General features: G+C 43.7%; 1 protein-coding gene across 6 annotated transcripts in view; it reads left to right on the plus strand.

Annotated features, from left to right (window-relative positions):
- prdm11 (PR domain containing 11) overlaps positions 1-22,246 on the plus strand; it is a 191,308-nt gene that overhangs the window by 2,008 nt on the left and 167,054 nt on the right. For all 6 annotated transcript variants that reach the window (XM_041196776.1, XM_041196769.1, XM_041196768.1 and 3 more), the window contains exon 2: positions 20,273-20,636. The gene's annotated coding sequence lies outside the window, so the exon portion shown is untranslated. The remainder of the gene's footprint in view (positions 1-20,272; positions 20,637-22,246) is intronic.

The following is a 22,246-nucleotide window of genomic DNA, read 5'->3' on the forward strand; positions in this document are numbered from 1 at the left end:
GGAAGTGTCAGAGATGGACCACGTGAAAATGATGGAGGGGTGGAGATTGGAAGCAAAATTAATAAATTTTTCCAAGTCCCGACGAGAGCATGAAGCGGCACCAAAGTAATCATCGATGTACTGGAGAAAGAGTTGTGGAAGGGGGCCAGAGTAGGACTGGAACAAGGAATGTTCCACATATCCCATAAAGAGACAGGTGTAGCTGGGGCCCATGCGGGTACCCATAGCCACACCTTTTATTTGGAGGAAGTGAGAGGAGTTGAAGGAGAAATTGTTCAGCGTGAGAACAAGTTCAGCCAGACGGAGGAGAGTAGTGGTGGATGGGGATTGTTCGGGCCTCTGTTCGAGGAAGAAGCTAAGGGCCCTCAGACCATCCTGGTGGGGGATGGAGGTGTAGGGGGATTGGACGTCCATGGTGAAGAGGAAGCGGTTGGGGCCAGGGAACTGGAAATTGTTGATGTGACGTAAGGTGTCAGGGGAATCACGGATGTAGGTTGGAAGGGACTGTACAAGGGGAGAGAGAAGGGAGTCAAGATAAATAGAAATGAGTTCTGTGGGGCAGGAGCAAGCCGAGACGATCGGTCTACCGGGGCAGTTCTGTTTGTGGATTTTGGGTATGAGATAGAAGCGGGCCGTCCGAGATTGGGCGACTATCAGGTTGGAAACTCCCTCCCACAGCTTCCAACCTGATAATCGCCCAACCTCGGACGGCCCGCTTCTATCTCCTACCCAAAATCCACAAACAGAACTGCCCCGGTAGACCGATCGTCTCAGCTTGCTCCTGCCCCACAGAACTCATTTCTCGTTATCTTGACTCCCTTCTCTCTCCCCTTGTACAGTCCCTTCCCACCTACATCCGTGATTCCTCTGACACCTTACGTCACATCAACAATTTACAGTTCCCTGGCCCCAACCGCTTCCTCTTCACCATGGACGTCCAATCCCTCTACACCTCCATCCCCGACCAGGATGGTCTGAGGGCCCTTAGCTTCTTCCTCGAACAGAGGCCCGAACAATCCCCATCCACCACTACTCTCCTCCGTCTGGCTGAACTTGTTCTCACGCTGAACAATTTCTCCTTCAGCTCCTCTCACTTCCTCCAAATAAAAGGTGTGGCTATGGGTACCCGCATGGGCCCCAGCTATGCCTGTCTCTTTATGGGGTATGTGGAACATTCCTTGTTCCAGTCCTACTCCGGCCCCCTTCCACAACTCTTTCTCCAGTACATCGATGATTACTTTGGTGCCGCTTCATGCTCTCGTCGGGACTTGGAAAAATTTATTAATTTTGCTTCCAATCTCCACCCCTCCATCATTTTCACGTGGTCCATCTCTGACACTTCCCTTCCCTTCCTTGACCTCTCTGTCTCAATCTCTGGTGATAGACTGTCCACCAATATCCATTACAAACCCACCGACTCCCACAGCTATCTCGACTACAGCTCCTCACACCCCGCTTCCTGTAAGGACTCCATCCCATTCTCTCAGTTCCTTCGCCTCCGTCGCATCTGTTCCGATGATGCTACCTTCAAAAACAGTTCCTCTGACATGTCCTCCTTCTTCCTTAACCGAGGTTTTCCACCCACGGTCGTTGACAGGGCCCTCAACCGTGTCCGGCCCATCTCCCGCGCATCCGCCCTCACGCCTTCTCCTCCCTCCCAGAAACATGATAGGGTCCCCCTTGTCCTCACTTATCACCCCACCAGCCTCCGCATTCAAAGGATCATCCTCCGCCATTTCCGCCAACTCCAGCATGATGCCACCACCAAACACATCTTCCCTTCACCCCCCCTATCGGCATTCCATAGGGATCGCTCCCTCCGGGACACCCTGGTCCACTCCTCCATCACCCCCTACTCCTCAACCCCCTCCTATGGCACCACCCCATGCCCACGCAAAAGATGCAACACCTGCCCCTTCAATTCCTCTCTCCTCACAGTCCAAGGACCCAAACACTCCTTTCAAGTGAAGCAGCATTTCACTTGCATTTCCCCCAACTTAGTCTACTACATTCGTTGCTCCCAATGTGGTCTCCTCTACATTGGAGAGACCAAACGTAAACTGGGCGACCGCTTTGCAGAACACCTGCGGTCTGTCCGCAAGAATGACCCAAACCTCCCTGTCGCTTACCATTTTAACACTCCACCCTGCTCTCTTGCCCACGTCTGTCCTTAGCTTGCTGCATTGTTCCAGTGAAGCCCAACGCAAACTGGAGGAACAACACCTCATCTTCCGACTAGGCACTTTACAGCCATCCGGACTGAATATTGAATTCAACAACTTTAGGTCGTGAGCTCCCTCCCCCATCCCCACCCCCTTTCTGTTTCCCCCTTCCTTTTCTTTTTTTTTCCAATAAATTATATAGATTTTCCTTTTCCCACCTATTTCCATTATATAAAAAAAAAATTTTTTTTACATCTTTTATGCTCTCCCCACCCCCACTAGAGCTATACCTTGAGTGCCCTACCATCCATTCTTAATTAGCACATTCATTTAGATAATATCACCAACTTTAACTTTAACACCTATGTGTTCTTTTGTACTATTGTTGTTGACATCTTTTGATGATCTGCTTCTATCACTGCTTGTTTGTCCCTACAACCACACCCCCACTCCACCTCTCTCTCTCTCTCTCTCTCCACCCCCCACATACACACCTTAAACCAGCTTATATTTCAACTCTTTCTTGGACTCGAACTCAAGTTCTGTCGAAGGGTCATGAGGACTCGAAAGGTCAACTCTTTTCTTCTCCGCCGATGCTGCCAGACCTGCTGAGTTTTTCCAGGTAATTCTGTTTTTGTTTTTGTTTTGGATTTCCAGCATCCGCAGTTTTTTTGTTTTTATTTAAAAATTATTGGAGGTCTTGTGGTGCTATGGTAGAGTCCCTGCATCTGAGTCAGGAACTCCAGGTTCAAGTCCAACTCCAGGTTAAAGTCCCACTTCAGGACTTGATGGCTAAGGAAGGTATGCTCATAACATGACCAAACAGGTTGAGCATCAACTTGTAAATCCTTCCAACATATGCTAATGGCACTAAGAGCTGGAGGGATGGTCACCCATGTGATGGAAAGAAATTGGAACCTCTACTATCCATAGCTCCAGGCTCCAACATGCATGTAAAACTATATATTGCAAAACTATATATTAGCAGGTGCCACCTGGCTCAGTTAGCTGGATGGCTGATGTGGATCAGATTGGTGCTAACAGCACAGAGTTTGATCCCCATTCCAGCTAGAATGGATTCAGGATCTGCCTCCTTGCCCTACCTATGCTGGAGATTGTGCTGGTGTGGGTTGGACCTGCCTTTGGGCTGAGAACGCAAGAAGAAGAAACACTATTTCCTTGAAATCTCCCAGTTATAATTTCAGCATCTATCATTGAAGAAATTGGTTTTCTAACTACCAATCTTTTTCTTTGACAAAGTCTTTGTAGAGACTCAAGTTTCATAGTAACATTATAACTATTTGTGTGGCGGCATGTCCATTTGAGCTACTGTGTAGGATCTCTGGAGGGTATAGACTGTTATCTTTGTCTATAGAATCAATGCTGATGTAATCTTTTAATTCATTTTTTAAAAAAAAACTTTTTCATTCAAATCTGGTGAATCTTCATTTTAACACAAAGAATAGCTTTTGAATAAGTTGCATAGACTAATTATCCCCACCATTTTGCCACACTTCAATTCCATCATCTCATCCACCCCTCCCATGCTATCCCCTTCCTACCTTGCCAGCCCCATCCCATTCCCTCCTTCCCATGCCATCCACATCCCAATCTTGTCATCCCCAATCCTCCTATCCCATCCCTCACGGAAATAATTGCTTGAGCCAGGGTAACTTTGTTTGGACTTCCCTTACCTTCTGCTGTTTTGATTCTCCGCCAATTGCTTCCACCACCCCCTGCCCCACAACCCTGCCTTTACTACAAACTTGGCACCAAAAATGGGTCATGTGCTCCAGTCCTCTGCCTGTCCCATGTGTCTCAGTGTATGCCAAGCACTTGCCACCAAATAAATCTACCAACAGATGTGCCCCTTAAATTCACCAATCAAAACAGTCTGGATAGACAAAAAATGAGCATTATTATAGATTTGGTGCAGGGTTGATTTCCGTTTAATGCAATTTAACTTGCGTGAGGATTAATGAAGAGAAGCAAAGATCTGTGATCCGATTAAAGTCTTCCTACTGCAGTACTGATCACATCTTCTAACTACTAATTCCTGAAAATTAAGAAAATAGTACATTGAAAAGGTCTGAATTGTAGCAGATAAAGTGTTTGTGCACTTTCTAGCTGCCACGGAGCATACTGATTTTGCCATCTTGATAACCCCAGTTTTATCCTGATACCTTTTTTTGGAAATAATACATGATTGCATATCCACCCACCTGGAACCTTCTGTCTCAGAAGCAAGGGGACTACCAACTGAGCCTCCACAATAGTGGATTGATCAAAATTGGGGATGCATGAGAGGCCAGAAATGGAGGAGCACAGAAATCTTGAAGGCTTGTCGGGGTAGAGGAGGAAACAGATAGGGAGCAGAGTGGCCCGTGGAGAGATTTGAAAACCAGGATGAGGATTTTAAAATAGAGGTAATGGAAGGAAGAAGTAAAATAATTATAGATAATAAATGCATACAACTGTTTTAGGAATATACAAATATACAACATTGAGGGGCAGCAAAAGACCAGCTGGTCCATTAAGCTTGCCCCACATTCATGATGCCTGAAGCATCATGACTAAACACTTCCAAATGACCCTGCAGGCATGTAACTGACTGGGAACCAGTGTAGATCAGCAAGCAAAGGCGTGATGGTTGAGCAAGATTAGGACCAGGATTCTTTTTATTCATTTGTGGGATGTGGGCTTCACTGACAAGGACATTTTTTTGTTCAGCTCTAATTGCACTTGAGAAGATGGTGGAGAGCTGCCTTGTTGAACTGCTGCAGTCCATGTGGTGTAGCTCAACCCAAGGTGCTGTTGGAGCAAGTTCTAGGATTTTGACCAATGACAGGGAAGGAATGGTGATATATTTCCAAGTCAGGATATTGTGTGACTTGGTGCGGAATCTGTAGCTGATGGTGTCCTTCTAGCAAGTAAAGGTCATGGGTATGGAAGGTGCTGCTGAAGAAGGGTTGGCGAGTTGCTGCAGTGCATCTTGTAAATAGCATACACTGTTACCACTGTGCATCAGTGGTAGAGGAAGTGAATATTTAAGGTGGTGGATGGCATGCCAATCTAGCGGGCTGCTTTGTCCTGGATGGTGTTGAGCTGCCTGAGTGTTGTTGGAGCTGCACTCATCCAGGAAAGTGGAGAGTATTCCATCACACTTCTGACTTGTACCTTGTAGATGGTAGACAGGCTTTGGGGAGTCATGAGGTTAAGTTACTTGCCATAGTCTCTGACCTGCCCTTGCAACCACCTTCATGTTGTTGATTGTGGGGGATTCAGCAATGGTAATGCCCTGGAATGTTCAGAGAATAAGTTCTCTCCTTTTATGTGGCATGAATGTTACTTGTCACTGACTGCTTCAGTATCTGAGGTGTTGTGAATGGTACTGAACACTGTTATTGCCAGCGAATGTCCCCACTTCTGACCTTATGATGGAAGGATGGTCATTGATGAAGCAGAAAATAATGGTTGGTCCTTGGACACTACCCTGAAGAACTCCTGCAGTGATGTGCTGGTTATCAGATGATTGGCTTCCAACAAACAACTATTTTCTTTTGTGCTAAGTATGACTCCAACCAGTGAAAGTTCTGCCCCCAATTCCCATTGACTTCAATTTTACTTTGGCTCCTTGATGCCACGCTTGGTCAAATGCTGCCTTGATGTGAAGGGCAGTCTCTCTCACCTCACCTCTTGGGTTTGGCTCTTTTGTCCATCTTTGGACCAAGGCTGTAATAAGGCTTATCTTTACATCCTTTTTTAAATAAAGGTGTAACATCTACAGTTCTCTAGTCCTCTGGCACCATCCCCGAGTCTAAGGAAGACTGGAAAATTATGACCAGTGCCTCTGCAATTTCCAATCTCACATCGCATCTAGTCCTGGTGCCTTAACAACAGTATATACAACCTATCCAATACCACCTCCTTATCAATTTTAAACTCTTCAAGTGTCTGAATTACCTCCTCTTCCACCATGATCTGCACAGCATCTTCTTCCTTGGTAAAGACAGATGCAAAGTATTCATTTAATACCTCAGCCATGCACCCAGCCTCCATGTATAAATCCCATTTTTGGTCTCTAATCAGCACCACTCGTTTTACCACCCTTTTACTATTTATATGCCTATAGAAGACTTTTAGATTCCCTTTTATGTTAGATATCACTCTGTTTGCTTCTTCAATTCCCCTCTGAACCTTCTTGATTGTATTATCCACCTGACATCTGTCATAAGCATACTTTTTCTTCTTAATTACTATCCTTTTTTGTCATCCAGTGAGCTCTGGATTTGTTTTGAAGAATAATCATATTGGACTTGAAACGTTAACTCTGTTTTCGCTCCACAGATGCTGCCAGACCTGAGTTTGTCTAGCATTTTGTTATTTTATTCTGGATTTGTTTGCTCTATTTTTCACCTTGACTGTACCCAAACTCTCTCTCCCCATTTTTCAGTTAAAGTTTTTTCTGCCAACCTTTGGATCTGACCAAAATAAATTGAAATCATTCTTACCCCATTGAAGTTGGCTTTCCCCCAGTTAATTCTTTTTACTTTGGATTGTTCCTTGTCCTTTTCCATAGAAAACCTAAACTTTATGATACTATGTTCTCCTACTGACACTTGATCCACTTGGCCTACCTTATTCCCAAGAACCAGGTGCAACAATGCCTCCTTTCTCATTGGATTGGAAACATACTGTAGAAAAATTTTCCTGAACACATTCTAGGAACTCTTGCTCCTCTCTGTCCTTTACACTACTACAATCCTTGTCTAGATTTCGATAATTAAAGTCTCCCATTATAACTACTCTAATTCTTGCACCTCTGTAACTTCCTTGCAAATTTGTTTCTCTACATCCTTCCCCTGGTTGGTGCCCTATAGACTACACTGAACAATGTAATTGCACCTTTTTTGTTCCTTAGTTCTGTGGCCAAATGGGTTCTGTCCTTCACTTCTCTGGAATATCCTCTCTTTCCCACAAAGCAATGTTCTCCTTAATCAATACTGCCACTCTTTCCCCTTTTCTTCCTTTCCTGAACAGCTTGTATCTAGGAATATTTAATATCCAGTCCTACCCTTCTTTGAGCAAGGATATTTGGTATAGTAACTCAATTTGCTGATTACACCAAGAAGGTAGGAAAGTAAGTTGTCAAGAGGAGGTAGAGAATCTGCAAAGGGATATAGAGGTTGAGTGATTGGGCAAATATTTGGCAAATGGAATATATGTGGGAAAATGTGAACTTGTCTTGGCATTATCCATTGGAGTTTAAAAGAATTAGGTGATCTTATTGAAACATAGAAGATCCTGAGGGGACTTGATAGGGTAAATACCGGGAGGATATTTCCAGTTGTGGGAGACACTAGAACTAGGGCACAGTTTAAGAATAAGAGGTCTACCATTTAAGACGAAGATAAGGAGAATTTTTTTTATCTCAGAGGCTCGTTAGTTTGTGGAATTCTCTTCCCCAGAAAGCAGTGGAGGCTGGGTCATTGAATTTGTTCAAGGCAGAGTTAGACAGATTTTTGATAGACAAGGGAGTCAAGGGCTATGGGGGCAGATGGCAAAGTGAAGTTGAGACCACAATCAGATCAACCATGATATTATTGAATGGCGAAGCAGGCTCGATGGGCTGAATAGCTCACTCCTGCTCCTAAGTGCTATGTTTCTAAGTCTCTGCCATGTGGAAATGTAATGTGCTCATAACAATCTGTGCCTGCAACTCACCAATCTTATTTACCACACTCCGCACATTCACATCAATGCACAATTACTCTAATTTAAACTTTATTACTTTCTCTCTTACTCTGAACCCATCTAATAACTTACTATAGTGCTGTCTCTCTTCTGTGCACCTTGGTATTCCTCACTGATATTAACTTCTGGTTCCCACACCTTGCCAAGTTAGTTTAAACCCTTGTCAGTAGCATTACCAAATCGCCCTGCAAGAAAATTGGTGTCAGTTCTGTTTAGATCTGGGCCTATACAGGTCCTATCTCCCCCAGAGCTGTTTCCAATGTCCCAGGAATCTAAAGTCCTCCCCTCCTGCACCATCTTTCTAGCCACACATTCGTCTGCTTTATCCAACTATTTCTATACTCACTTCTATGTGGTACTGGGAGTATTCCAAAGGTGGGTTATTGAGGGTTTGTATGGCATCTGCAGGCTGATGCGGGTCCTTTTCTTTTAAGAAAGTTCACCTTTAAAAGAAAGGGTATGAACCCTCTAAAAACCTAACCTTTAAAAGACAATTGCTACTTGAATGAGAGCCAGCTGAGCCTAAAAGAGTGAGGTTCAGGAAAAGTAGAGAGGAGCTGGAGTTGTCTCAGATTACTGTATATAAGAGAAAGGAGAACAAAGGGCAGCATAATAGGGAACTGGTGACTATAAAAGGCTGGTGACTAAGACGTGTGACTATTGGTAGCTAAAATACTTCACATCTGTTGAACTATTTTTGAAGTGCAATTGTTATGTAGGCAAACATAGTTGGCAATCTGTGGACAACAAGTTCCAACAAATATTAAATGAGATGAATAATCAGTTGTTTGATGGTGTTAGTGAAGGAAAGAATTTTGTCCAAGAAACCAGAACTCGTGGTCTTTGTATATTTTCACCTAAGTAGTTGGATAGATAGAGCCTCGTTTAATAAAACGGACACCTCCTACAATGCAGCATTCCTTTAACACTTGTGTGAAATGTCAAACAAAATTTTGTGCTCAAGCCAAGATTTTCTAATGGGCAAAAGGAGAACCATCTTAGCCAACCTAACTAAGGCCAGTTATAATTGTGACTAGTGAGAATCAGGGACCACAGCAGAACTATAAGAATGAAAGGAATAGTAACCACAAGATCATAACTTGAGATTGTGAGCAGTACTGGCTGAGACCTCATCACAATTGAGAATGCAAAGGAAGGAACCACTTTCAGTGCATCCAAGGGACTAAAAGTAAGCAGAAACTGAATTTTTGGATTGAGGGCAGTGACAGGAGGAGAGTGATTTCGGGAGTGTGAGGTGCAGTGACAAGAAGTCATTGATCTCTGGAACACAAGCAGTGAATGGAACCCCAAGACTGGGAGTCTACAACCACCAAGAGGACAAACAGGCATTGGAAGCCCGTGATTACTGCCGTGTGTAGAGTTGTGTGTCGAAGTCTGTGACAGTAGGAGTGCAAGGGGTAGTGATTGAATGCCATGACCTTTGAGAGCATGAAAGCAGGTGACCGGGAATGAATGAGGAAGTGATAGAAACAGGAACAGTAACAGTAACTAAGTAGCCAATCCCTTGAGATGCGTGAGAGGCAGTGTGTGGTAGACTGTGACAAGGGAATGACGGGAAACCTTTAAACCTTTACCTTTAAACAGTAGCCTTATACAGAAATACACGCTTGAAAGAACTTTCATTATATAACACCTTTAATGTAGTAAGATGTCTCAAGAAACTTATCAAGTAAAATTTTACACAAAACCACACAAGGAAATGACCAAAAGCTTGGCCAAAGAGCGAGGCTTTAAGGAGCATCTTAAAGGAGGAAAAAGAGATGGGGAGGCGGGGAGGTTTAGGGAGTTAATTCCAGATCTTGGTGCCTAGGCAGCTAAAGGGACAGCTGGTATTGGTGGCCGTGGACACTAAGCAGAATCATGAAAACAGGCAGGCCTGGCTCCACACTCAATCTTCAGCCAACTCATGCCTCATTGAGTGACTGAAGGTACTTGTGATTGATAATCTATAAATGAGATACACAGCCAGAGATGCAGCTGTCACCCTTATAACCCATGTACTGAGTGATCAGTCACCTCTGAGGCCTGCACTCAAAACTCTTCAGCACTACACCATGCACAAGGTTAAAGGGCATCACCCCTGCACTGTTCGAAAGATCAAATCTCCTGGTTGTTTCCTGTGTTGTGACAGATACATTCTCCCATTAGAGCTTACTGAGATGGGGGAGGCTATGGAGGCATTTGAAAACAAGGATGAGAATAAAAAAAACAGGCTTTGCTGCACGAGGAAACAGTCTAGGTCAACAAGCAAAAGTGTGATAGATGAATTGGACTTTGTGCGGTTAGGGAATGGGAAAGAGTTTTGGATAAGTTCAAGGGTGCAAGATAGGAGGCTGGCTAGGAATGTATTGGAATAGTCAACTCTGGAGGTAACAAAGGCATGGATGAGGGTTTCTGCAGCAGCTAAGCTGAGGCAGTGGCAGAGATGGGAAATGTTATGGAGTAGGAAGTAAGTAGCCTTGGTGATAAAACGGATATGTGTTGAAGGTTTAACTTGGTGTCAAATAAGACTAAGATGGCGAGGAATCTGGTTCTGGTTCAGCCTCAGCCAATTGCTCAGGAGAGGGATTGAGTTGGTGGTAGGGGACAGAGTTTGTGGTGGGAACTGAACACAATGAATGTTTTTGCAGGACAACTAGTGTGTTTTATCTTGTCGTAAATACCCACCACATTGGTTGCAGTTGATCCTGATTGATTAGATAATTGATAATAAATGGTGCTTATATTAATCTTTGCAATTTATTGATATTTTAAGAAAACTAACAAAGCAATGTTTCAAATTAGAGACAGTGAACAGGTTGGGAAAGGTCATGGCGAGGTACATGGTGGGTGTTGTCAGTGTACATATGGAACCTGGCTTTTTTTCAGATGCTGTCACTGAGGGTCAGCAGGCAAATGAGAAGTAGGAAGGGACAAAGGATAGATCCGGATGAGTGAGCATGCGAGTGGAAAGAGAAGCCATTGCAGGTGGTTCTTTGGCTAAAACTGGATAAATTAGAATGGAACCAGGTGATGCAGCCCCACCCAGCTAGACATTGGCAGAGAGGCACTGGAGAAGAACGGTGCGGTCAACCACGTTGAAGGCTGCAGATAGATTGTGTAGGATGAACAGTTATGGTTCACTAGTGTCATTGTTACCTAGGATGTTATTTGTGACTTTGATTAGGTTCATTTCAGTACAGTGGCAGCGCAGAAATCTGATTGATGGGATTCAAATATGAAGTTCAGTGAAAGATGGGAATGGGTTTGGAGATGGGCTGGTAGATTGCAAGAACAGAAGGGCTAACAATGATTTTTGAGAGCAGTGTGAAGGCAGGTTTGAAAGGGAGGGAAACAGTACCTGAGCAGAGATGACCATTAACAATATGAGCTAAATTGGGAGCCAGGAAGGGAAGTTGGGTGGTCAGCCATTTGGTGGGAGCAGGAGGTGCATTACATGGACAAAATAAGCTCAGCGTGGTGACAAAGGGAGATATGAAGGAAACAGACAAAGATGTAAGTTCAACACTAGGGCATGGGAGGACTTTGGTCTGGTGGGGTTGGGGGAAGGAGGGAAGCAGCAGAGGTATCTGAAGTACACTCTCATAAGTCCATGCGTTTCTGCACTTGTTGGAGGAGAGGATGGAGGATGCAGAGGAGAGGGGTTAAGAAGATGGTTTGTAGTGAAGTTTGTAGAGCATTTGTTTCTCTTTGCATTCCTGGATTATCCGGGATAGTGAGCAGTTTTGGCAGAGAACAGCAGGACCCACTAGTATTTTGTGACTCAGCCAGATCTGACTGTGAATGGCTAAACTAGTTGTCTGCCATAAACATTCAAGTCTGTGTTATTTGCACTTTGGAGACTGGAGATGAAGGCTCTACCAGGGGAACCACTAGGTTTACAGTTTTAATGGGGACAAGTGAGTTTGTGATTACCTACCTTTTCCTAGGGTAGAGATGTAACCTTCAGCAAAATTTTCGATCCTGACTCTTCTCAAGTTAAGGAAGGCTCAAGATCTTTATTGAATTCTCAGCATGCATACTATCCTTGCTGATTCATTATGGCATGATATGTTTGTGAACAAGACTTCCAAATATGAGATATTTTGTACAAACACCATACGCCAAATTATTTACCATCCTGGACTATTGTCCCACTTCCTAATTCAAGACCAACTTGGCACAATGTGGCAATGAAAGGAAGTCAACAAGTGCCAATTACACATCTTGCAAACCACATCCTCCAACTCAGCAGAAGCAAAAGAACATTCAGTTAAATTGTACCCTGACGCATTAAATTCTAAAAAAGTGGGAATGAGCTTTAACCGTTTCATTATTTCCATCTACATTACAAATCCACAAGCCACCCATAAATGAAAACAAAAAGCTTAATTTTAAGAAATTAAACCATCCATTAACCCTACATATATATGTATACAGGACTAAGGGATGTAAGGTATCTTATGGAACCCAAAATGGTGAAGAGCTTGAGGGGCAGAGCCCATGACTGTTGGAACGCAACTGGGAGGAGGTGGGGGGGGGGGGGGGGTGGGTGGAGTCATAGAACCATAGAAAAGTTATGGTGCAGTAAGAGGCCATTCAGCCCGTGTCTGCACCCTCTGGGTGAAAAAGCTTTTCCTCATGTCCCCTCTAATCCTTCTACCAATCACCTTGAATCTATGCCCCCTGGTAATTGACCCCTCGGCTAGGGGAAACAAGTCTTTCCTGTCCACCCCATCTAGGCCCCTCATAATTTTGTATACCTCAATTAGGTCACCCCTCAACCTCCTCTGTTCTAAGGTAAACAACCCTACCCTATCCAATCTCTCCTCATAGCTGCAACTTTCGAGTGTAAAGAACATTTTTTAAATTTCTATTGGACGGTTGTAAAGTACACATCTTTTTATTTTCTGTTGGACTGTTGATTAAAATTACAATAGCTGCAGTTTGAAAGATATGTCCGCTGGAACAGGATGAGGGATATATACAGTGTTTCGGTCCTGGAACAGAGTGTGCCATGAAAGACAGGATGGTGCCAGAAAGGAGTCCTGGACTAAGGGAGCTGCCTGGCAACAACATTTTAATTGACTCCAGACCAGGTGACCAGGTTTTGTGTGAGGGCAGTGCAGCAGAATGGCTCCTAGCCTGAAAGGAAAAAGACCTAAAACTTCTAGCTCCTGTGTATGTAAGATTCCAGTAATTCCACAATAATAGCTCGCTGGCTTTTTCTCCTCCTATCTCTATAACCTGCTCTCTCTGAAAACCCATGTCAAGAGGCAAAGGGGAAAATCACTGTTAGAGACATTGAAAGGCAAGTGCTTGACCAGTTAACTAAATACTAAAAGTCCTGGAACATCACCTTGGGTCATCAACGAGAATTGAAAGGAATTTGGAAGACGTCGATCAAAATCAACCCATTGAATCCTGTATTCGGAATTGGTGCTATTGAACTGTTTTATCCCACCCGTAAGATCCCTTATTTTTATGTTTCTTGTATGCGTGTGTATAGGGATTTAAGAAGGGGTAGAGTTTAGGTTATAGAGTTAGAAATGAGCAGTTCATATTTATTTCTTTTGCCATTGGTTAATGACAGTTGTTCAATAAACTTAATAAGTAAATAACTGTTTATAAACCTGGTGCTCGTATTCTGTTAACCTAAACAAAACAGTTAGGTAGAATTGGGGCAATCTGATGACTTGGTCAAACTTTTCACATTTGTCGCAGCTTGGGGAACAGTGGGGCTTGATATTACAGCACACTATCCTCAGTGAGTCATGACAACGTTTGGGGTCTCAGCTCCAGCATATTTTGGAACAAAAGACAACGACGATTTGGGTGTAGATTTAGTAAGCAATGAGAGCTAAAAGAGAACACCAGGTTTGTACTGTCAAAAGTAAGATGGCACCGGAAACTGCTAAAGCTTTCCTGCAATTGGAAAAGATGTCCCTGACAATTTTACATGGGAGCCCAAAAGCCAGGTTAATTGAATTGATAAGTAAATTAAGAGTAGGATTTCCTACTAAAGCTAGGAAGGTAGACATAATCAAAGAGATGGCACAGCATTTGAAATTGGAAGGAGCAATCAGAATCTCTAAGGGGTGTTCATCGGAATGGCTCAAATTCAGTTGCAAATAAAAAAAAATTGGAACTAGAGGCAGCAGAGAGAGAAAGGGCATTTCAAAGGGAACAGACAGAAAGGGCTTTCCAAAAGCAACAGGCAGAAAAGAAAAGAGAAAGGACATTTCAAAGGGAGTTAGAAATGGTGAAGTTAGGAAAGGAGGAAAGAGAAAAAGAGAAAGAAGTCCAGCTTAAAATGCTGATGGTTTAAAAAAAAAAGGCATGAGAAGGCGAGATAGGACTTATTTCCAGATCAGAACCCAGTGGGGAGATGTTTAAATTTGTACCAGCTCTTCTGTAATTTGAGGAAAGGGATGTTGAAACATTATTTATTTAATTTGGGAAGATAGCTAAACAGATGAACTTGCCAAAGGAAAACTGGACATTGCCCATGCAGAGCAAATTGACAGGTCGAGCACAGGAAATTTATGCTTCACTGTCAGAGGAGTTTTCTAGGGATTATGATGTGGTGAAAAGGGCCATTTTGAGTGCATATGAGTTGCTTCCTGAAACATACAGACACAAAATTTCAAAATTTAAGGAAAACTTACATTGAACTTGAATGGATGAAGTAGTTTTGGCAGGTGGATATGAGCATTAGGAGTTGAAACTACTTATTAAGTTCTCAGAGAGACCATTCTCTGGGAAGAATTTAAAAACTCCCTACCTTCTGTAATAAGAACCCATGTTGAAGACCAAAGGGTTGCAACTGCTAGACAGGCAGCAGTAATGGCTGACGATTATGAGCTGATCCATAAAACCAAACCTTTTTTCCATCACCCCCATAAATTTAAAAAGGATAGAAAGTGGGAAAGTGAAAGGAAAGTAAATAGCCAGGGTAAAGAATGGATAGCTGGGAATACCTTGAGATATCCTCCCCAGATCAGGAATGAAGGTACTGAGGGTGGAGGTGAAACTCGAAGGCCTAAGTGTTTCCATTGTAATAAAATAGGACACATTCATTCTGAATGCTGGAAGTTGCAAGGGAAACCCATGGGACTTATTGGAGTTCACAAGAGTGAGTCCAAAAAGGGAACTCAAAAAGAAAATGCCACAGATCAAATTGTATCTTTAACTACAAATAAGGGTCTGGAGGTAAACACTTCTGTGAATGCAGGTGAAGTGAATAAGATAGATGAGAGATATAAAGGGTTTTTGCCTAAAGGAAAGATATCCCCCTTTTCATCAAATGCTGCAGGTAAACCCATAACTATATCAAGGGACACAGGAGCTACTCAAACACTTCTGCTGGATAAGGACTTAGTTTTCCCTCCAGAGTTCAGTGAAAGCTAAACTATTGGTATAAAAGCAAAAAACTGCGGATGCTGGAAATCCAAAACAAAAGCAAAAATAAAAATACCTGGAAAAACTCAGCAGGTCTGACAGCATCTGCGGAGAGGAAAAGTTAACATTTCGAGTCCATATGACTCTTCAACAGAACTAAGGAAAAATAGAAAAGATGTGAAATATAAACTGGTTTAAGGGGGGGGGGGTGTGCAGGGGGTGTGGGACAAGTAGAGCTGGATAGAGGGCCAGTGATAGGTGGAGATTGTCCTTTTGTCTTTGACATCTTTTGACAAAGAGGTGTTGATGGTGGTGATATTAGCTAAGAAATGTGCTAATAGGTGACATTAAGGGTAGAAAGTAGGACGAGCAAGGTACAGGTAGCTATGCGGTTTCCTCTACATTGGAGAGACCAAACGCAGACTGGGTGACTGCTTTGTGGAACGCCTTCGGTCTGTCCGCAAGCATGACCCAGACCTCCCTGTCGCTTGCCATTTCAACAATCCATCCTGCTCTCATGCCCACATGTCTGTCCTTGGCCTGTTGCAATGTTCCAGTGAAGCTCAACGCAAACTGGAGGAACGGCACCTCATCTTCTGAATAGGCACTTTACAGCCTTCCAGACTGAATATTAAGTTCAACAATTTTAGATCATGAACTCTCTCCTCCATCCCCACCCCCTTTCCGATCCCCCTTTTCCAATAATTTATATAGATTTTTCTTTTCCCACCTATTTCCATTATTTTTAAGTATTTCCATCCATTGTTTTATCTCTACCTTTTAGCCTATTTCAATCCCTTCCCCCCCACCCCAACCCTACTAGGGCTATCTGTACCTTGCTCATCCTGCTTTTTACCCTTAATGTTACCTATTAGCACATTTCTTAGCTAATATCACCACCGTCAACACCTTTGTCCTTTTGTCTGACATCTTTTGGCAATCTCTACCTAACACTTGCCCTCTATCCAGCTCTACTTGTCCCACCCCCGCCCGCCCCAACAAACCAGCTTATATTTCACCTCTCTTCTATTTTTCCTTAGTTCTGTTGAAGAGTCATATGGACTCAAAATGTTAACTGTGTTCCTCTCCTAAAATATTGGTAAATGGGTTCCATTGTATACAGTGCAATTGGAATGTGATTTGTTGTCTGGTTTGGTGGTTGTAGGAGTGGTTAAGAAATCACCTGTGGATGGAGTTGATTTACTCCTGGGGAATCATTTGACAGGAGCGGAGGTTATAGCTTCACCCATAACTAAGGAAAGTCTGAGAGAGCCTAAGACGGAACAGTTACAAGAACAAGTTCCTGGTATTTTTCCATCGGGTGTGCGGTGACCAGAGCAATGGCTAAACAAAGTCCATCACCAAAGGCAAAGTAATATCACGAGCAGATGTTAGAGTAGCCGAAACTTTCTTTAAGGATGAGGATAATTCAAAGGAAGTGTTTGGCATGTCTTCATTAATTGAGGCTCAGAAAGCAGATCCAGAGTTAAACAATCCTCTGGGACCTTGCCTATATCTTTTGAGGATTGGAAAATTATCCTCAGAGCATCTGCTATTTCCTCCCTGGCTTCCTTCAACAGCCTGGGTTACAATCCATCTGGCCCTGCTGATTTCTGCACCTTCAAGGATGCCAGTCTTCCAATATTTCCTTTCTCATTATGCTTGCTGTAGCTAATATTTCATACTTCTCTTTAACTAGAATATCTGCAACATCCATCTCCTTAGTGAAGACAAAGTACTCATTGAGAACCCTGCCCACGTTTTCTGCATCAACCCACAAGTTACCATGTATATCTCTGATAGACCCTACCTTTTCCTTAGTCTCTTGCTCTTAATATACTGGTAAAACATCTTAGGATTTTTTTTGATTTTACCTGCTAATGTTATTAATATCCTTTTTTTTGCTTTCTTAATTTCCATTTTTACTTCACCCCTGTACTTTCTATATTCCTCTAGGCTTTCTATAGTCTTTAGTGACTGTTATAAGTTTTCTTTTTCTGCTTTATCTTGGCCTGTGTGCTTCAGGATAACCAGGGGGCTCTAGATTTGGCAGTACCGCCCTTTTTCTTTCTGGGGACATGTCTACACTGTGCCCCTGAAATCTTGCTTTTGAATGCCTCCCACTGATTTGACAGTTTTTCTTTCTCATAGCTATATCCAGTCCACTCTCACCAGCTCACCTCTCAGCTTTGTAAAATTTGTCTTCCCCCAATTTAGAACTTTTATTCCTGTTCTTCGTCCTTTTCCATAACAATGCTAAAATATTATGGTCACTATCTCCAAAATGGTCCCCCATTGCTAATTCATCCACTTGTCCAGCTTCATTTCCTAAGACTAAATCTAGAATTGCGCCCCTCTCATTGGGCATGTTCAAGAATTTTGTGCCCTCTGCACCCTTCACACTGTTCGTATTCCAATTGATACTATGGTAGTTTATGCACTCAGAAATCTGTCTTTATATTTTCTCTTATGACTCCCTCCCAGTATTCAGGGCTCTATAATACACTCCTAGCAGTGTGGCTACCCCTTTTTTATATCTGAGCTCAACCCATATGGCCTCATTTGATGCCTCACTTAATAGATCATCCCTCCTCACAGTTGTAATTGATGTGTCTATCTGTGCCCTCAGCTTATCGGCTTTATTTACTATGCTGCTTGCATTTACACATATATCTTTTAACACTGTCAAATTCCTGTGCTGTACACTTTTTAATCAGAGTCACTCACTAATTGTCCATCTACCTTTCCCTGCCCTGAATTTGCCATCAGGTTTCCATCCCCCTGCCATTCTAGTTTAAACCACCCCCCCCCCCCCCACCCACCCACCAAAACAGTACTAGCAATTCTCCCTGTGAAGATAGTCATCCCAGTCCTGTTCAGGTATAGACCATCCGGTTTGTATAGGTCCCTTCCCCAGAACCGGTCCCAATGCCTCAGAAATCTGATGCGCTCCCTCCTACATCAGCTTTCCAGCCACGTGTTTATTCACTAAATTCTCCTATTTCTATACTCACTTGTACCTGGAACTGGGAGTAATCCTGAGATTACTTCTTTAGAGGTCCTGCTTTTCAATCTCCTTCCTAGCTCCCTAAAGTTTGCTTTTAGGACCTCATCCCCTTTCCTACCTAAGTCATTGGTACCAACGTGGATCACGGCCTCTGGCTGATCACCCTCCCCCAGAAAAATATCCTGCAGTCATCCGTGACATCCTTGACCCTGGCATCAGGAAGGCAACATACCATCCTGGAATCACGTCTATGGCCACAGAAACACTTATCTATGTATTCTGAAATATCCCTTTAAAAGTCTGCCATTCAACTTGATGGACCTATCCCTTAACCTCATTTGCCAGTTTACTCTAACTAGTTCTGCTTTCATGCCCTCATAAAAGTTTAAAATAGTAGATTTGGACCCACTCTTCTCTCCCTCAAACTGAATGTAAAATTCAATCATATTATGATCGCTACTATCTAGGGGTACCTTCACTATGAGGTTATCAATTAATCCCATCTCGTTGCATTGTATCAGTCTAGTATAGCCTGCTCTCTGGCTCCAGAATGTGCTGTTCCAAGAAACTATCCCGAAAACATTCTATGAACTCCTTATCTAGGCTACCTTTGCCCATCTGAATTTTCCAGTCTATCTGTAGATTAAAATCCCCCATGATTATTGCTGTACCATTCTGACAACCTCCCATGATCTCTTCCTTTATACTCTGTCCTACCATGTAGTTACATTCCCACAAATGACTTTTTGACTGTATCATTTCTCATCTCAACCCACCTGCTTGTACATCCTGGTTTCCTGAACTTAGGTCATCCCTTTCTAATAAACTAATACCATCATTAATTAACAAAGCCACCCCTCCACCTTTTCCTAGCTTCTTGTCCTCCCTAAATGTCACATACCCTTCATCATTCAGGTCCCAATCTGTCTCATCCTGCAGCCATGTCTCTGTAATGGGTTTCAGATCGTACTTATTTATTTCTATTTGCTCTATTGTTATATTAGCAGTCTGGGGAAGTGATGGGGGAAGTCTGTGGCCAACAGCAGTACAGGGTGGTGGGGCCCATGATTGTTTGTAGTGCAAGGGAAGAACCCATGACCATTAGCAGTGCAGTGGATAAGGGGAGAGAAGGGGTAAGCACCAGCACTGCAGGGCGAATGGGGTGGGGGAGAGAGGGTGAGTGCCCCAGGGCAAGGGGGGGGAAAACAGGGTGAGCACCACAGAGTAAGGGGCAGAGAAGAGGGCTGCAGGAGAAGGGGGGGCAGGAGAGGGCAAGCGCAGGGCAGGGTGAAGGTGGGTGACTGTAAGCAGGTCAGGGTGAAAAGTAGGTGACTGTGAGCGGCACAGGACGGGTGTTACTGATAGAAACAGGTGGGCGGGGGGCGACCCTTGGCCGCGCGGGAAGGCGGGCGGGCGTGACCCTTGGCCGCGCGGGAAGGCGGGCGGGCGTGACCCTTGGCCGCGCGGGAAGGCGGGCGGGCGTGACCTTTGGCCGCGCGGGAGGGCAGGCAGGCGGGCGGGCGTGACCCTTGGCCGCCCGCGCGGGAAGGCGGGCAGAGGGTGACCGTTAGCAACGCGAGGCTCCGTGTCCACGGGAAGCTCTCTCTCCCCGTAGTAGCGACTCGGTTGTCGCTTTCGCCTGAAATGAAATCTGCACCTGTTTTCCTCCTATTTTGCAGGCTGACCCGGAGTGACCTGCCTCCCTGTTCCCACATTAAAACAACACGCCACGTATCACCTCTGGGTAATTTTAAAATAAGATATTTCAATATCATTTAAGAGATTACCCCGTACAAACTCAAAAAAACCCTAACATTTTGCCCACACTTCACGTAATTTAATTCAATTTAACCAAATAAAATAGAGAAAGACAATTCTTTTTAAAGCACTCTGATTTGCTTCTGCATGATCCGTCAGTTTTAAACAAACTCTACTTTCTCCCTTGCAGGTTAGCCTTCCTCCTCTCGACCGCCTGCCGCCAAACTTTCGTGTGGTTTGCGCCGATCAGAGGTTGTCTGAGGGTCTCGACTCCTTTCTTCCGCTTCAACTTTTACATGTCATTTCCTGCAACATGGTGGTCAAGGCAAAGAGACGAGCCCGACTCCCAAAAAATATATATTCCCAACACCAGCAAACAACTTCTTCCTCGCCTCTCTGACTAGTGGAACCTGCAGCGCCGTCGGCAGCAGGAGCTAAAGGGAGCGACCTCGACTGACGCCTACAAGAAAGCAAACCTTACTCGGCACGGACGATTTTTTAAATATAAAAGTGGAGAGGATTTAAAAACCCATCATCAGTATTTTTTTTGCAGGGTAAGTGAGCTACACTAGCCAAGGTGGCAAATAAAAAAAATGGTTCGCTGGAAGAACAAGATCGCCAGCGCCTGCCATAATAAGCAAGTGCGATTTAATGGGACGGGATTTTTTTTTCCAAATTAAAAATTTAAAGAGACTGGCGAGAGTATTGAAACGCTCAGCGATTGCGGTCTTGTTTTTTATTTTGTTGTTGTTGGAAGCCTCGGTTGATAACTTGGAGAGGTCGTGTTTTTTTTATTGAGACAGGATCTGGTTTAATCAATGGCTGTGGCTCATTGCCCACTTTGCGGGGGGGGGGGGGGGGGGGCAGAAAAAGCAGCGCTCAACCAAACCTGGAAAGGGGGCGGGATGTGGTGTGATTGACGGCTGGACCGGCCAATGGAGATGGGAGCTGGATGCGGCACGTTCGAGAAAGGAACAGGAGTGATGTCACCGAACGACAGAAAAAGGCGGGGCTTGATCCAGCAAGTTTGGTGGTGAGGTCAATTTTAATGACATCATGAGTTTGGATTTTGTGCAATTTTTAAAATTCTGATTTGCAGAGTTTAGGTCTGATGGCTTGGGCTTGTGGTTATAGTTTTATGGCTAAACATGTTTTTGGGGAGCATTTACATCCCACTGGAAAGAGTTTTGAGTCTTGTTGGTAGTAACATGTGAGGAGGAACTTTTTTTATGCAGTCGCTGGTAATGACCAGGAATTCACTGCCACCCGTGTGGCGAAATTGGAAACAATCAATGATTTCTAAAGGAAATTGGACAGGCACTTGAAGGTAATATGCCTGCAGGGGTACGCGGTTTCAGTAGAGGAGTGAGATTGACTGGATTACTCCATGGAAAGCCGACATGGACTTGATCGGCTGAATGGCATTCTGTGCCGTAAATAACTCCTATGAATCTGTAACTACGGAGCGTGTAGAGTCTCATTGACCTCTGAATTGTTATCAGACCACAAGCTTTCTTATTAACGTGGGTATCAAGCGAATTGGGGTTAAAGTACAATTTCAAGGTGCTTCACTACCAAAATATCAAAACCAACAAACATTGTCAGAATGGAAATAACAGTAGGCTAAGAACATCAGAAGGAAGATTCGGAGTAGTTAGTTCAACCCTTGAAGTCTGTTCTGCCATTCAATAGGATTCATAACTGATTTTCTACCTCAACTCCATTTTCCTTGGCTATCTCCATATACCATCATTACCTCAGCATCCAATATTCTGTTGATCTCTGTCTTGAATATATTTAATGACTGAGTATCCACAGCTCTCTGGGGTAAAAGAAAGACTTGTATTTATATAACACTTTTCACAATCACTGGATGTTTCAAAGTGCTTTTCAGTGAATGAAGTACTTTTGAAGTTTAGTCAGTTGTAATGTGGGAAACAGAGTAGCCAATTGTGCACAGCAAACTCCCAAAGGCAGCAAAGTGATCATGATGCGATAACCAGTTTTTTGTGATATCGATTGAGAGATAAATATTGGCCAGGACACCAGGGAGAATTCCCTTGCTCTTCTTCAATATAATGCCATGGGACCTTTTGCCCAATTGAGAGGGCAGACAGGACCTTGGTTTAATTTCTTATCCAAAGACTTCTCTGAGAATGCAACA

This window comes from Carcharodon carcharias, chromosome 10 (assembly GCF_017639515.1).
Source record: "Carcharodon carcharias isolate sCarCar2 chromosome 10, sCarCar2.pri, whole genome shotgun sequence".
NCBI lineage: Eukaryota > Metazoa > Chordata > Chondrichthyes > Lamniformes > Lamnidae > Carcharodon > Carcharodon carcharias.